At 32.1% G+C, this 12,813-nt stretch overlaps 1 long non-coding RNA gene across 1 annotated transcript; it reads left to right on the top strand.

The window, feature by feature from the left end:
* Window positions 1-7,049: 7,049 nt before the first annotated feature.
* On the top strand, window positions 7,050-7,329 carry LOC123689202. Its single transcript, XR_006750228.1, has 2 exons — window positions 7,050-7,117; window positions 7,235-7,329. It is a non-coding gene; the product is annotated as an uncharacterized LOC123689202 (long non-coding RNA).
* The last annotated feature ends 5,484 nt before the right edge of the window (window positions 7,330-12,813 follow it).

Here is a 12,813-nt window from a genome sequence, read left to right as displayed (position 1 = left end):
TCGTGTCTGACTCTTATCATTACAGGTTTTCGAGCACAAATGTGTCTATAATAAGAATAACTAATTTAAAGACTGACCCCAAAGTGTAGACTTTGACGTAATAACAAGTACGTGATGCGCAAGACGCACGCGAACCAAATGTTCAATATTAAAATAAATGTTTTCACCGTGCGGTAATTTGTGTGTGTATTTAAGTACATCGTTGACATTAAATGAGCTTGTTTATTAATTGCATCTGTAATGTAATCTGTATTATAAAATGAAATATCAGTTCAATTATCGAAAATAGTATTTCGAATATGAACAACGAACGAAATCCTTTCTACTGTATCTTTACAATTAATTTTTGTTTTATAAATGATGCTAATAAAACCTCAAAACAAATCATGTAATTATTGTTTTATTTGTACGTAATGGAATATAAGATTTCTGTTAAATTCAAAACAAAAAATCTACTTTCCTAGAACTGAAAGTGGCACACACTGGCTGTTAATTACCAACCGTTGTAACTTTGATCTTAGAAATCTGTAATTTGGATTATTTTATTTTGTGAATATTTTGTTTCTTTCTACATAGTATGTGTGCATTGTACGCGAGACTAAAGTTTACTATATATATTAATTACTTGAAATCTTCTTTTGTACATCCAGTGGGCTTTCGAAATACTAAAGTTACTATCATAAAAATGCATCTACCAAGAGAATTTAGCTCGTTTACTTTCCTTTTGTAAGAATGTATTGATCCAGGATTGTGTGTTTATGTATGTGGCTAATAGTTTTTAAAGTAAAAGGCTTATTAAAGAATCTAAACAGTCAAGACAAAAGCATTTTTAAAACTTTCGAGTGAAGAGCGTGTCTAGTCCAATTACAGACACGCTAAACCAACCGACCAATCACAGTCCATCGAAACTTGTTCGTTTTCTTTTAAATTTTAGGCGCACGATATTTATTTCTCTGGTTAGTCAGGTATGGTGATTTCAAAGTAAATAATATGTCTAATACAATTTGAAATGTATAAAACAGTTTAACCAGGTCATTTTCAAAATTACATTTTGACGTGGAAATTAAACAAGTGGTATCACAATTTCTGTGCAAAGCTACGAAGTTATTACTTAAGTCTTCGCTTGCTTTTGACAGGCTCGTTTGGTACAAAACATGAGCGTTTTAATTAACTTCATTATTATAGTAATGTTGATATTAAAAAATGAGTAGCATAGAAAAATTCAATTAAAACAATAATTATTTCCAGTAGATGCATCAGATTACGTATATAACAATTATGAAACAACCCGACCAATTGAAGATTGACCTATGATTTTTGAAATTGTAAGAGTATTTCTGCCTTTTATTAAAATTAAATTGCTTTGATTCTACAATTCGACGGCGTAACCAAACAATTGAAAGAAAAATAAATATTAGTTACTAGTTTTGCCAAATCCTGAAATATTTTAGTAACTGCTTATTAGTTACGATAACCTTTAGCACATTGAATGACACAAACATTTTACAAGAGAAACACAGTAATAGCCCAAAACCAAAGCTTTTTATGGCGAATTTTGATTAAGTAAATATGTATGTTTGAAAATATGTATGAATGTATATTATTATTTTTATAAAATACATTTTTCGGATTTGAGTTGTCGGCATAAAACACACCATGACCCCGCTCCACTCGGATCCGTGTGTAGCGGTGCCGCCCAAGTTCTCCGATTCGATAAAAGAGCACTTAATGTGTTAAAACCTTTTTACATGTTTCATTAATCCTATAAATTTTGGATTAATACTACATTTTTAATCATTCCAGATTAACATTAGTTATTCGATCTATCATTTCCTCCGAAATAAAACTCGAAATATAGATATTGACTAAAACTAACGACTTATTTGAAACTAATGATTTCTGTAAAAAAGCCGTAGTGACCTAACGAGATCCTCGTTAAATAGTTTAAGTGATCGTTAATTCGTACCGAATACATACCTGTAAATATAACAATAATGACACTACATTTATAATTAACATTTAATGAAAAATAACCTAATATCCAACCAATCGTATTTCTTACCACAAAATCAAAGAAGGATTCGCTATCAGTTGAAATTCATTAGAAGATTGTGAATTGTTTTGAGTTTCACGTTAACTTGAAACAAAAATACACTGAAACATTGTTCCATAGGAAGCGAAATGTGCAGTATTAATATGAAATATAATATGAAGCCTGGCCAAGCACTACTTGCCGTATCTGTACATACTTTTGTTTTGTATAAAAACAGTAGGTGACGCAATTATTACGAGATTGTGGCAAAGCAAACCACTAATATTAAAATATAGGTATTTCATATTTAGATGTGCCGCAGACGAGCTAGGTGGGTCATCCGTCCGTCCTAAGCCTGCTCTTGCCCCGGTTGAGTCGGACATCCGTCCCATCGGAGTTTGACAGTTAATGAATAGCAAATACGCTATTAAATAAATTCTGCGAATAATATCCCATCTTGGCCTGAATAGAGATTAGACACCGAATCAATCTGAAGAACATATTATATTTCAGCCACGTCAAGTTTCAAAGAATCGCACAAGGTTATGTTGGCTTGTTTTTCTTTAGCCCAGACGCGTTCTTTAGCCAATAAGAATGCACTACAATGCTGTAAAGATATAAATAAACTTACCTATTAAGTAACGCTGATATTTTTAATTTCAGTTATATTTGTTTGATTACACTCTTAAGTGTGTCTAAGAATGAATCGTGTTGGTAATATTCAGCGAATTATTATTTTTAAGTACCCATTACATATGAATGAAAGATTATTAAAGTTTCTATCTAGTCTTTTGATGAACTATTTTGTACAGACCGACGTTTAGTACGGCAATATGATATAGATTCACATTAAGTTAATTAGTTTAAAGCCAACCAGCCAACCAGTGCTTTAATGTTTTGAATAACACAATTCTCAAACAACACCTTATAATAAGAAACCACATTTCTACAATTTCTTACGCAATTAATTTATGAAAAGCTAGTATAATTAAGCTTAAATAAATGTTTAATTGTTTATGAACCCCTTTGAGTGCGATATACGTGCTGATATAGGTAATTTATGACGCGGTAGTGATTGAGGACTGTGATTTTAACTGCCACATGCGATCAGTTACTAAGAATTATTGTATAGTCCAAGAGTCAAGAAATAAAATGTAGACCAGAGTTTTCCAAGGTGGAGCTTTCTTCTCAAGGGTTTATGAAGACTTTTAATTAAGTTGTTGAGGACCATTTTATTTGGTTTTTAAGTTTTTGAGAATTTTACTCTAATCTTTTCTGCATGCACTAATAATTCACGTTTCACAAGTCCCAAGGTGAAGCCAATAACATTATGAACAGAAAATTTATTTTTATGTTTCCACAGAGTTTATTGCCAGTTCTTCTCTTCCGTTTTACGCCCCTGATTTGAGGACTGTAGTAAATGTAAAATTAGAAGCATTTAATGTCTATTTCTTTTTTTTGACGTTCATAAGTGTACATTATGTTACCTATATGAATAAATGATTTTTGACTTTGACCACCACGCCCGTATTTTGGAAATTAGGGAGAGACACACTCGGCGTGGTGTAAGATATATGGCTAACCTCTTGACTATCTAATATGCTAAGTAATCAAAACGAAGGCATATAAGCTACCAAGCTGGAGCAAGGTTATTCTATTGTCAGTACTACCTGTATCTTAATTATTTTTTTAAAATAACTCACTCCATAGTAGCTTATCATTTAAAAAATCAAATACAGAACTACACACAATACTCTTCGAGCGAGTTTGCTTAGCTTGCCGAAGCCGAGTATAAATTATTTGAAGAAGTCTATTCGGTATGAGGGTGTGCGTTTATCAATTACCGTCTAAAATTCGCAATATTGGCGCGTTTGACAAAAAGATAAAGATGCATGTTAGAGTGATCATAGTAGACATAAATTGGGACGGTTAATGGCGACGTGTACCTCGCTCGCATACACATATTAAGTTTCTCATGTAAATAAAATACGTAAATAAATCATTTTGTCTATAAAAAGATTGTTTTATGTTGCCTTATATCCCAATTTCTAGCCTCGGGCGCTTACAAATTTATTAAGAGCAGCATCAATTACGCTTGTCTTACGCACCCAAAACATGATTGCTTGTAAGACGAATATACATATATATTTAGTTGCACGTTGGCTGAATTCAGAAAAATTGTATTTTATAAAGAATTTAGATTTTAAGTTTTGTTTATATTGTGTTTAGTTTAATTTTTAAATTTATTGTTTTTAAATTGTATTAGTATTAAGTTACTGTAAAAATAGAAAAAAACGAAAATAAATAAAAAAATGTTATACTAGTAAATATGTTGACTTAATTTTTTACAATATTAGTGAATAGCTTAAACTAAAGTAACCACGCCCAACATTGGGATTAAGCTTTGTAAAACTTAAATTAACTGAAGTAAACCTTTTAATAGGTCGGCAGTACACTCGTCAGCATCAACTAACACTCGTCAGTATGACATACCATCGGATGACTTTTCTGCCCTTTTTTCTTGTATTCTATCGCTTACAATGTATAAAACGGGCTTATTAACGGGCTCTTAGTCAAATTGAATTTGCGTGTAATGTACTTGGTTCTAGTTCTTGCATAAGCGATGTAAGGTTATAATGGGAAATAGTTTGTGAAAAAGTCGGTCTGTTTATTCATCGTACATAGTTGTAATTATTTTTAAAATTAACTGGCTCGAATAAATTATTACAATGAGGAAATATATTGCTATGCATCGTTGTTATTACAACTAGCTTATAACATTTCTCTCCTGTTTATCCAACGGAACGTGTTATGAGTTTGTGTTTGTGTGTGTCTGTACCTATGACTCCTAAACGCATAGACTATTTTTTTTTGGTACTAAGCTGCCGATTCTTAGTTACAGTTTAAGAAGATTAGATAAAAGACTGAAGGTTTCAAATTCATCAGATTTGTCTTTTGTAATTTCATCGTACAACTCATGCTGGTACTCTGTGTTATCGTTGTTGAGAGTGATTTTAGAACTGACAGTAAATGTTTCGCAGCATTTAATTTTTAATTATTTTCTTACTAATTAATTTAGATTTTTGGGATTTATGTTACACCCGACACCTCAAGTAACTGTTTCTTCGATCTATAAAATTCATGGCATATAAAACTGTTTTGTAAAAAACGCCTGGTAACAGTAACGACAATATACAAGACGTATGTTATGGAAACTGGGCGTAAGACAAACGCAAAACAAATACAAATTTTGTTGTGCAACTTACTAAGCTTGAACTAACAACTCCAAAGCGAATGCAAATATTGGTGCTACGAGGTTAAAACATAAAATCCTTTTAAATTCGTTAGAAAACATCTTATTAGCAATTCGTATTAAAGTGTGATTTATTCGATACTTGTTTGACGATGACAAAAAACAGAAATGATGAGTCAAACTATCAGAAATACGTCTTACAAATAGTAGTATAGAACAACATAAAACTGCATACAATTCAGTGTATATAGGGCTTTAAAGGTCATTGACCTCGCTCAGTCCTTTCAATTTTTAACGTTTCACGCCGGTTGCACGTCAAACATACCGCACAGAGTGGCGCCGGCAAAAAACTGATTTTATTTACGTAATTTAAAAACATATTTCCCTTTGAATTACGCGGAACTACTATTTGTGTGTGTATAATTTAATGCCAATCAGTTCTGAAGTATTTATTTGAACTTATTTGGGATAAACTTTCCAATATGACCCGTCGATTTGAATGCTCAAATTTTTTTTGTAGATAGTACTCACCATAAGAAAGCGTTTTGTAAAGTATTAAGTTGCGGAAACTTACGGTTCATGAGATATATTTATTTATACTTTCCATACAAATGGACAAATATCATTCCATAACACGCCATAACACAATGAATTTGACAAATAACTGATGTCAAACATCAACCATTTCACGTATCGATTAGTGAAGGGTTCGAAAAATTTGACGTATCGATACTACTAAACTTTCCAATATGGACCATAGATTATTTGTAACTTATGATCAAATTAATTATTTGTAATCAAAAAACTTAATTATTATCTAGTTCGGTTAGGTTAGGTTAGTATATGAATACTTTTTTTAATAACATTTTATTTAATAACCTAAAAGTACCCAACACCGAATCAAAGCACCCCACTATCCACGTGGTCTTGTCTGTCCTACCCCTAGAGTTTATATAAATAATCGGAGCCGTTCAAAACCCGAATTATTATCTAGTTCGGTTAGGTTAGGTTAGTATATGAATTTTTTTTTTAATAACATTTTATTTAATAACCTAAAAGTACCCAACACCGAATCAGAGCACCCCACTATCCACGTGGTCTTGTCTGTCCTACCCCTAGAGCGTATATAAATAATCGGAGCCGTTCAAAAACCGAATTATTATCTAGTTCGGTTAGGTTAGGTTAGTATATGAATATTTTTTTTTAATAACATTTTATTTAATAACCTAAAAGTACCCAACACCGAATCAGAGCACCCCACTATCCACGTGGTCTTGTCTGCCCTACCCCTAGAGTGTATATAAATAATCGGAGGCGCGGAGGAAGAGCAGCCCCTCTGTGCTTTGGTACGCAAGGGTGGAGGGGCTGCGTTTTCCGTAGCGCCGGAGCCGTTCATAAACCGAATGATTATCTAGTTCGGTTAGGTTAGGTTAGTATATGAATTTCTTTTTTCTAAGAACTGTTTCTGAAATCATCAATAAACATATAAAAAACTAATATTTATATCATATAAAAACTATTATTTATCATATTAAAACTAATATTTATATTATATTTGAATAAAATTGAAGTTTTTATTCAAAAAAAACTATCGACAAATTAAAAAAACGATTTTGATGCAAAATGTCACGTCTCTAATAACTAATGGAATCTGTATGGCTAAAGTCCTTTGCCTTTCCCATTAGGGATAAATTGAAAATAAAAAAAAATAAGCAATGGAAAATGTACGATTTATTTACGAATTTCTATACATTATACAGTTTCAAATAATCTTTATTAATATTTAGACGGAACTCCGGCAGAAAAAATAACTTGGAGGTGTTCCATTAAAGGTAAAGAGACACTTACATAATCAGTATTATCAAATTCAGGGACACATTTCTAAATTGTTACCATTCTAGCCTTAAAATTTTAAACATGAATATCTCCGTAACTATGGGTTTCCGCAGGTTGGGAATGACACAGGGGGTATTTCTCCATCCCCTCTTCCATCTCCCATCAAAAAAACCTCAAAAATCGACGGGTCATATTGGAAAGTTTAACCCTTATTTGAACACCTTTTTTATTATATATGAACGTAAAGGATTGCCCTTGATTTTTATATGAAGGAAATATGTTCTATAATTATGCACTAATCCTTGTTTTTTACCACACTGAGAATCAGAGGATACTGTATACTGATATATGTGTCTGATATACACCTGCCATATCTCATTACTATTAGAGTCAATTTGACATTTCGTAATATCTTGACAGTTGTCTATGACTGTACGTATTTTAAAATGATACTTTTGGTTATTTTATACAGACGTAAATTTAGCTGCCCGTCAAGGCCACAAAAACCGATTCGATTTACGATTCTGCAAGAAACGGGCCCATTAATATAAAAATAATACAAACTAAATCAAATATTATAGTCGCCAGGTATGTAAATATAGTGGCTTTTATATTCGTTAAAAGGTTTTTATTTAAACTTTCAAATTTTTTTATTCACAAACCGTGATTGGATGTAACAACTTTAAACTTATATATATTACGCCTAAAACATTGTAGGCATAAACTCCGACATTTGAGTGAACCAACCCAACGGTCTGTGCAAGATAATGGTCCTCGTGTGCCCCATTCGGGCCCTTAAGCGGCCGGAGTGATGGCGCATGCCCCATTTAGAGACACCAACATTATATCCCATTAATGTGGAAAGGGAAACTTTGTTCTGCTTTTAATTTAGATCATGATAATTATTTTAAAAAACAAGAAATACGTGTTGTGAATAAATCTTTAAAATTAAGTAACACAGTCATTATTTATATATTTACACTTTGGTACATTTATAGAAAACAAATAACATAATTAATAAAAAAAACATGGAATGCAACGGGCAGCCTTCTCGCTCACAAGCGATCTCTTCCAGATAACCCTAGTAAGGAAAATATACAAAAAAATGATAATGCAAGAATTGCATAACAAAATCTTATAAAAAAGTGCGTGCGTACAAAATACACATGTCAGAAGTGAAACTTCTTTGTAAATTAATTATTACTAAGGTAAAAGCCCCAATAGATCATGTACCTGTATATGATCACTCAATGTATTTATATATCTATATTCACACTATTTACACACTATATACGTACCTACTAATATAAATAAATAAAAAATCTGCGATTACTGCACAAGACGGTATGTGACAGCATTAGTAACTACTAAAATATTTCTCACTTTTTCTCAATCGCTCTCTCCCTTTTCTTCGACAAAAACGCTGCACATCTTCGTGACGTTTCATCCATAAAAATTATATCCTCATGCGCCTAAAGAAGTTTCATTTTAAAAATATAGTGTTTCTATAATTGAAAACACGATTACTAAAACATTGTAATTAGAATAATTTAACTTTTTGAATAAGGAGAAACATATGAGACATGTTATGTGAATGGTTGATAATGTGCCTTGAGAAGAATAATTTCATCTTTTTGCCAAGTGAAAACTGGCGCAAATTATTTTCATAGAATAATTCTAAAAAATTTTGATATCTCCGTTGTATAATTAATTATGAACAGCCTTAAATAAAGTTAACGACCGACTCCATTATCTAGCTTATTACTTTGTGCTAATATTAAAACATTGAATCAATTAAATTACCGCAAAAAACACGATGGCTTCGTTAAATGGGTTATTCGGAATGTAAATGAATACAAGCGTGGTTTTTGCAAGGTACAAAAGCATTAACCTAACTAGCTTCACTGAATTGCATTGCAGATAACCTGCATTCTTCCTAAGTACTTTGTTTTTATTGCCCCTACGTACTTATACGAATAAAAATAAATGCACAATTGACCGTTTCTTTGTTAATTTTAACTAGTGCAATCAAGAATTGTATGATTGCAGACGGAATAAAAGATAATGAAAGTAAATCAGTTTTTTTTTGTTATTAATCTTTCATTTTATTTGTATAATGTAAATAGACATAAAACAAAAATGATAAATGCCCTAAACCAGAACTGATAGATACACACATAAATGGTGATACAACTCTATGGAACGGACCAAGGGGAAGTAGAAAAAAGAGTTGATATTAGAAATAGAAGCGGTTACAGGAAGTGAATCGAGAAAGAAACTGAAGGGGTTCCGATCGACGGTACTGAAGGTAGTTAGGATATAGGATGTATAGGATAACTAGATAAAAATAACGTATAATGTGCAATACAAAATTTATCTTGTATTTAAAAAAAATTTAGAAAAAAAAACGAGTGGCGGAGAGTTTATTACCAGTTCTTCACTTCCCTTCTACGCCCTTGATTTGAAAACTGGCAGTAAATGTAAAATTAGATTCATTTAATGTATATGATGTTACCTATATGAATAAATGATTTTTGACTTTGACTTTGATTTTTATTAGTCTTATGATTTCTGTATAAATTTAAATCTTATGTAGTTATATTTCAAAGATTAATGCTAGTAAATAAAAACTAAATTATAATTTAGTATTTACCAGATTAAAATTTATATTTAGGTTTTTGTTTCTTACTTGCATATCACTCAGTTTTATTATATGCCTAGGCTATACTCAAACTTGAAATATTCTTAGGTGATAGACAACGAAATTATAGCATAGTGTAGATGAAGAAACATTCCCTTTAAGTCCTGAATTTGCCAACCTTTTTAGTCTTCCTTTACAAATACATATGTATAGCGTACTCCGCGTCATTCCGGAAATTACACGCCCCTGCAGCAAGCATTGGCTGAACGACACAGTATGTATGTTAATGATTCTAACGAGCTTTATACAGACTACCAAACTATTGGAAATGTCAGAGAGCATTATTAATCTGCGGTAAAAGTATTAATTTTTATTATGATATATATTTTTAATACGAACGAAATATATAATATAAGGCAAAGATTATTTTTTCCACTTATATTATCTTATACCAACAAAAATATATCTACTACTAATATAGGTATATCCGTTGAAAACGGTTTTAGAAAGGAGAAGGGCATGCTTTCATACAAGTAGTGTTCCCCCCAAAATAAATCAGTGGCGCTACAACCTCTTTCCATAATCATTTTTTTTAATCTATCCAGGCAAGTAAGTGATCAGCTTTCCAGTGCCTGACACACGTCGTCGACTTTTTGGGTCTAAGACATGTCGGTTTCCTCACGATGTTTTCCTTCACCGTTCGAGCAAATGTTAAATGCGCAAAGAAAGCCAATTAGTAAGCAAAGCAAAGTGCCGGGGATCGAACCTACAACCTCAGGTATGAGAGTCGCACGCTGAAGCCACTAGGCCAACACTGCTCTTGTCCTCCCAAAAAGTATAATATGTCCATACAATTGGTTATTACGTATTCTATATATACTGTCATTGGATAAAGAAAAGTATAAATAAAGAAACCAGCGTGGCTAAAAATCACTGATATAAAACAACTTCATAAATAGTTACAAACAACAACCATACTTTGACTTATTATATTTTTTTATTAATTATCATTAATCCTATATCATTAACACATCTAAAAATAAATACATTCGCCAAATTTAAATACGAAAGTAATCTCAAGTTCCCCAGTAGGATTCAAATAAATGGCCGAACGCAAGTTTACCGACAGTTTTTACTTTGCCATGGCTAATACTTTTCTAAAAGCTTACAACTTGTCTTGCACAGATTTATGTACCGCAGTGAGGCGTAGCCGCCCACTGTGACGCCGGAACCGAAATCGTGAACCAAATCCTACCTTTGGGGGTTCGGACTGTGCACAGTGTTCGCGATACTATTTTTTTAATTCATTCATTTTACTGAATAATTTCTGTATATAAAAAAATCTCGTGTCACAATGTTAGTTCACATACTCCTCCGAAACGGCTCGACCGATTTTTATAAAATTTATTAGATATGCATATTCAGTAGATCTGAGAATCGGCTACTATCTATCTTTGAACCCCTAAGCGATAAGAGGTGTTTAGCCCAATATTCTTTTTTTGTATTATTATGACAATTTTATTTGTTTTTATTTTTTTATGATACGGCATACAAAAATACACAAGCCTTAATTTTTTAACCTTTATTTTTATTTGTTAATTACAAGCTTATGACATGAACTTTCGAGGATCATATAGAGAAAAATTCACAGAACAACCTTAAATGTTGGCATATATACTTTAAAAGTAGGCTAGGCATTAAGGAGAAACGAAGCTCGCGGAGGCAGCTAGTATAACAATAAAATTAAACTTTAGAAAATTTGGTTCGTTTGTATTAAAGTAACCATAGTCTTCTTATTGTTGCGCGACAAAGGTCATACGTTACGGATTTTCTTGATTCGGTCGCCACGCTCAAAGCCCCAAAAAATCTATGCAATAGCTAAAAAGTTAAAAAAAAATGCAATAAAACTCTCTCATTTTAATCAGATTTAAATTTGATGAAATCTATATGTGAACAATCTTAACAGAGGGTTAAACGAATTGCTCAGAAAACTAAGTTTAGGAAGGATTGAAGAGGAAAAATATATGTTAATGGTAGTTTGGAATTAATCGTCTGTTCCCGACTATATTATAACTTTCATATTTGGGGTAAAAGTTGACGCTGAAAAGAATATACTAGAAAATTTATTCTCTCAACTTTATTGTTACTGCAGATGGACAGGTGTAGCCACGCGTTGGAAAGACATATATGGGAAGACCACAAGAATGATTATATGACGCCTTAAAAGCCTGGCAACGCACTTGCGAGCCTCCTGGTGTTACTTAGATGTGCCTCCTCCCCCTTTGCCATCAGTTTTTTAAAAGTTGCTTGGGATGAAATTGATCGAAAGTTTGCGAGGATGTCGTCAAAAATAGACCATACACAAATAATCTTAACAAAAACTAACTAGTATGTAATATATTTGATAAATGTTAGTAAATAGACTAGATTAAAAGCTTAAATAAATAGTTCTTTCTTATTTATGGCTTGGGAACCTTTACAGAAATGAATATTGTTATAGAAGAAATAAATTAGCAACATCCGAGATCTTGGTTTCGGTAACAGCGACGGAAAAGTATCATATTTAGGGCCTGTTTCACAATGTATGGCTAAAGTGCCAAATAGCTATGCAACACATAAATTATTCGAAAGATAAAAGTTCCAAATAAGATACTTCGAATTTCATGACGTATAGCGCTATCTGGCAGTCGTGAAACGCAAAAATACTATTTATCATAACAATAAGTAATAATTAGCTTATTTGGAACTTATCGGGACATTGTGAAACAGGCCCTTAGTATATGTTTTTATCAATAACATAGAATTCTGCTCCATGCCTCATAAGTTACACACAAAGTAAGTAATGAGATTATGAAAAATGAGGAAAATAAGAGGCTCAAAAAATATAATGGCTTGTAATCGGCTATAAGGAAAGTGGTCTAATTTCTCGACGCAGTAAGCCGGCTAATATTAAAGAATTATTGCTGTAATTAGCTGGAAAAATCACTGTTTTCTTGTTCGTAATGGTTTTTTAGAAATGTTTGATAATACCATTTTGTTTTAAACGACTGA

Source organism: Pieris rapae, chromosome 5 (assembly GCF_905147795.1).
Source record: "Pieris rapae chromosome 5, ilPieRapa1.1, whole genome shotgun sequence".
NCBI lineage: Eukaryota > Metazoa > Arthropoda > Insecta > Lepidoptera > Pieridae > Pieris > Pieris rapae.
The sequence above is the reverse complement of the archived record's forward strand: the minus strand, read 5'-3'. Positions and strand labels throughout refer to the sequence as shown.